This window comes from Dunckerocampus dactyliophorus, unplaced genomic scaffold (assembly GCF_027744805.1).
Source record: "Dunckerocampus dactyliophorus isolate RoL2022-P2 unplaced genomic scaffold, RoL_Ddac_1.1 HiC_scaffold_86, whole genome shotgun sequence".
In the NCBI taxonomy this organism is placed as follows: domain Eukaryota; kingdom Metazoa; phylum Chordata; class Actinopteri; order Syngnathiformes; family Syngnathidae; genus Dunckerocampus; species Dunckerocampus dactyliophorus.
In genome coordinates this window covers 2,501-7,500 of record NW_026559922.1, presented here as the reverse complement: position 1 = coordinate 7,500, position 5,000 = coordinate 2,501, and positions in this window count along the sequence as shown.

Sequence of the window (5,000 nt, the reverse complement as noted above, 5' to 3'; positions counted from 1 at the left end):
GAGCCGCTGTGTCCCTGGATGAAATGAGAAAAAGGGTGAAAAAATGGCAAAGTGTCAAGGGAAAAATTCAGAAACCCGTGCCTAGGGTCCTGGAGCCCAGGGGCGGCTGTAAAGTCTGTGGAGAGCCGCTGTGTCCCTGGATGAAATGAGAAAAAGGGTGAAAAAATGGCAAAGTGTCAAGGGAGCTAGGCAGAAACCCATGCCTAGGGTCCTGGAGCCCAGGGGCGGCTGCAAAGTCTGTGGAGAGCCGCTGTGTCCCTGGATGAAATGAGAAAAAGGGTGAAAAAATGGCAAAGTGTCAAGGGAGCTAGGCAGAAACCCATGCCTAGGGTCCTGGAGCCCAGGGGCCGCGGGAAAGTCTGTGGAGAGCCGCTGTGTCCCTGGATGAAATGAGAAAAAGGGTGAAAAAATGGCAAAGTGTCAAGGGAGAAATTCAGAAACTCAGGCCGAGCTGGCTGGAGCCCAGGGGCGGCTGCAAAGTCTGTGGAGAGCCGCTGTGTCCCTGGATGAAATGAGAAAAAAGGTGAAAAAATGGCAAAGTGTCAAGGGAGAAATTCAGAAACCCAGGCCGAGCTGCCTGGAGCCCGGGGGCGGCTGCAAAGTCTGTGGAGAGCCGCTGTGTCCCTGGATGAAATGAGAAAAAAGGTGAAAAAATGGCAAAGTGTCAAGGGAGCTAGGCAGAAACCCATGCCTAGGGTCCTGGAGCCCAGGGGCCGCGGGAAAGTCTGTGGAGAGCCGCTGTGTCCCTGGATGAAATGAGAAAAAGGGTGAAAAAATGGCAAAGTGTCAAGGGAGAAATTCAGAAACTCAGGCCGAGCTGGCTGGAGCCCAGGGGCGGCTGCAAAGTCTGTGGAGAGCCGCTGTGTCCCTGGATGAAATGAGAAAAAAGGTGAAAAAATGGCAAAGTGTCAAGGGAGAAATTCAGAAACCCAGGCCGAGCTGCCTGGAGCCCGGGGGCGGCTGCAAAGTCTGTGGAGAGCCGCTGTGTCCCTGGATGAAATGAGAAAAAAGGTGAAAAAATGGCAAAGTGTCAAGGGAGAAATTCAGAAACCCAGGCCGAGCTTCCTGGAGCCCGGGGGCGCCTGCAAAGTCTGTGGAGAGCCGCTGTGTCCCTGGATGAAATGAGAAAAAGGGTGGAAAAATGGCAAAGTGTCAAGGGAGCTAGGCAGAAACCCATGCCTAGGGTCCTGGAGCCCAGGGGCGGTTCTAAAGTCTGTGAGAGCCGCTGTGTCCCTGGATGAAATGAGAAAAAGGGTGAAAAAGTAACAAAGTGTCAAGGGAGAAATTCAGAAACCCAGGCCGAGCTGCCTGGAGCCTCAAAGCGGATAGAAATAGCGTGGAGAGCCGCTGTTAAGCCAGACGCCCTCTGGCGGACACAGGCAGGAGTTGCAGTAAATGCATTGAAGTCAATGGGCGAGAGTACCCAATGCGCCAAAAAAGTGCTGAAAATATGACAAAGTGTCAAATGAATGGGAGTCAATGGGCGAGAGTACCCAATGCGCCAAAAAAGTGCTGAAAATATGACAAAGTGTCAAATGAATGGGAGTCAATGGGCGAGAGTACCCAATGCACAAAAAAAGTGCTGAAAAAGTCCACACGAGCCTAGTCAGAAATGCAGGCCGAGGCGGCTAAAGCCCCAAAGCGGCTATAAAAAGCGTGGAGAGCCGCTGTCGCCCCGGAGGAACGGAGAAAAAGTGCTGAAAAAAGGCCTAAATCCTAACGGACCTAGGCGGAAGTGCAGGCGAGGCGGCAGGAGTCTGAAAACCGCTATAAAAAGCGTGGAGAGCCGCTGTCGCCCCGGAGAAACGGAGAAAAAGTGCTGAAAAAAGGCCTAAATCCTAACGGACCTAGGCGGAAGTGCAGGCGAGGCGGCAGGAGTCTGAAAACGGCTATAAAATGCGTGGAGAGCCGCTGTCGCCCCGGAGAAACGGAGAAAAAGTGCTGAAAAAAGGCCTAAATCCTAACGGACCGAGGCGGAAGTGCAGGCGAGGCGGCAGGAGTCTGAAAACGGCTATAAAATGCGTGGAGAGCCGCTGTCGCCCCGGAGGAACGGAGAAAAAGTGCTGAAAAAAGGCCTAAATCCTAACGGACCGAGGCGGAAGTGCAGGCGAGGCGGCAGGAGTCTGAAAACGGCTATAAAATGCGTGGAGAGCCGCTGTCGCCCCGGAGGAACGGAGAAAAAGTGCTGAAAAAAGGCCTAAATCCTAACGGACCGAGGCGGAAGTGCAGGCGAGGCGGCAGGAGTCTGAAAACGGCTATAAAATGCGTGGAGAGCCGCTGTCGCCCCGGAGGAACGGAGAAAAAGTGCTGAAAAAAGGCCTAAATCCTAACGGACCGAGGCGGAAGTGCAGGCGAGGCGGCAGGAGTCTGAAAACGGCTATAAAATGCGTGGAGAGCCGCTGTCGCCCCGGAGGAACGGAGAAAAAGTGCTGAAAAAAGGCCTAAATCCTAACGGACCGAGGCGGAAGTGCAGGCGAGGCGGCAGGAGTCTGAAAACGGCTATAAAATGCGTGGAGAGCCGCTGTCGCCCCGGAGGAACGGAGAAAAAGTGCTGAAAAAAGGCCTAAATCCTAACGGACCGAGGCGGAAGTGCAGGCGAGGCGGCAGGAGTCTGAAAGCGGCTATAAAACGCGTGGAGAGCCGCTCGGATGATTTTTCAAAGTGTCAAATGAATGGGAGTGAATGGGGCAGAGTACCCAATGTGTAAAAAAAGTGCTGAAAAAACGACAAAGTCCACACGAGCCTAGTCAGAAATGCAGTCCGAGGCGGCTGGAGCCCCAAAGCGGCTATAAAACGCGTGGAGAGCCGCTCGGATGATTTTTCAAAGTGTCAAATGAATGGGAGTGAATGGGGCAGAGTACCCAATGTGTAAAAAAAGTGCTGAAAAAACGACAGGCGGAGTACCCAATGCGCGAAAAAAGTGCTGAAAAAACGACAAAGTCCACACGAGCCTAGTCAGAAATGCAGTCCGAGGCGGCTGGAGCCCCAAAGCGGCTATAAAACGCGTGGAGAGCCGCTCGGATGATTTTTCAAAGTGTGAAATGAATGGGAGTGAATGGGGCGGAGTACCCAATGCGCGAAAAAAGTGCTGAAAAAACGACAAAGTCCACACGAGCCTAGTCAGAAATGAAGGCCGAGGCGGCTGGAGCCCCAAAGCGGCTATAAAATGCGTGGAGAGCCGCTCGGATGATTTTTCTAAGTGTGAAATGAATGGGAGTGAATGGGGCGGAGTACCCAATGCGCGAAAAAAGTGCTGAAAAAACGACAAAGTGTCAAATGAATGGGAGTGAATGGGCGGAGTACCCAATGCGTGAAAAAAGGTCTGGAAAAACGACAAAGTGTCAAATGAATGGGAGTCAATGGGCGGAGTACCCAATGCGCGAAAAAAGTGCTGAAAAAATGACAAAGTGTCAAATGAATGGGAGTCAATGAGTGTTTTGGTCGACCAGGAAAAAACGCGTTTACGGGAGAGGGTAAATCAGCCGAGAGGGGGGGGGGGGGTATACTTTACCCTCTCCCGTAAATGCCATTTTTCCTGGTTGACCAAAACACCTCCAGCACGATTTCGGAAACCCAGTTTTTAGAAACACTGACCTCCAGGGGAAGTACCGAGAAAAGCACACTTTTGAATCCGCTTTTGACGCACTGAAACACGGACGTGAGCTGGGGCTGTGCCGCTCTTGGAAAACCCCTGGAGGTTATTTTCTAAAACGGGTTTCCGCGTCCCCCTGGGCGCCCGTGTTGGGCCGCGCAAGGCGGTCCGGGCTGCCCACCCCATCTGAGTGCCCCGTTGGGCCGCGTGCATGGCAGGCATCCAAGGAAGGCTGATGAGCAGCGGTGATGATGATGATGAGACACCAGCTGCAATTTTGACAAAGTGTCACCTCTCAAGCATTTCCAAGCGTGACACAAACAAAAGGGAACGGGAACTTTGATATGAGTGACTTGTGCTTCTTTTTCTCTAAGTGTCACTCCACAGCTGGCACCCAGGCTGTGTGACGCAGGTGTCCGACGAGGAGCGCCCGCGATGGGCCGCGTCAGGCGGCCCGGGCCGCGCTATCACCTCCGGATGACAACATCCAAAGGAGCACGTTGGTGCTTGCTGGGAGTTTGCGCACGCGATAGGCGACGCCTGGCGGCCCTGGCCGCGCCTCGCCAGCGGGTAATGACGACCGCGAGCGCCATGCTGCGCCGATGGAGCTGTCCGAGGAGCGAGAGCGCCCGCCATGGGCGGCATCCGGCGGCCCCTGGCCGTGCTTCGTCTGCGGGTCGCTCTCCACCTCCGGGTGGCCAATCCGAGGTGTCCGCAAAGTGTGTGCGCTCGCCATGGGCGGCATCCGGCGGCCTCTGGCCGTGCTTCGTCTGCGGGTGCACACTCGGAGCGAGGCTCCTGCTCGCTCCGGCGCGGTAGCTTTGTCCGCGCTCCACCTCCGGGTGGCGAATCCCAAAAAGCAGCACTTTGGTGCTACGAAGGTGTCAGAAGAGTGTGTGCGCCCGCCATGGGCGGCATCCGGCGGCCTCTGGCCGTGCTTCGTCTGCGGGTGCACACTAGGCGCGGTGGCTTTGTCCGCGCTCCACCTCCGGGTGGCGAATCCCAAAAAGCAGCACTTGGGTGCTTCGTAGGTGTCAGAAAAGTGTGTGCGCCCGCCATGGGCGGCATCCGGCGGCCTCTGGCCGTGCTTCGTCTGCGGGCGCACACTCGGAGCGAGGCTGCTGCTCGCTCCGGCGCGGTGGCTGGGTCCGCGCTCCACCTCCGGGTGGCGGAAGGAATCGAAAAGGAGCACTTTGCTGCTTCGCAGGTGTCAGAGGAGTGGGAGCGCCCGCCATGGGCGGCATCCGGCGGCCCCTGGCCGTGCTTCGTCTGCGGGTCGCTCTCCACCTCCGGGTGGCCCACTCCAAAGAAAATAAAAAAGGAGCCCAGCTCGCTGGAAGGCAAGCTGAGGCTCCGGCGCGGGTAAGAGGGGCCCGCGCCTCACCTCCGGGTGTCCGACAAAGAGGAG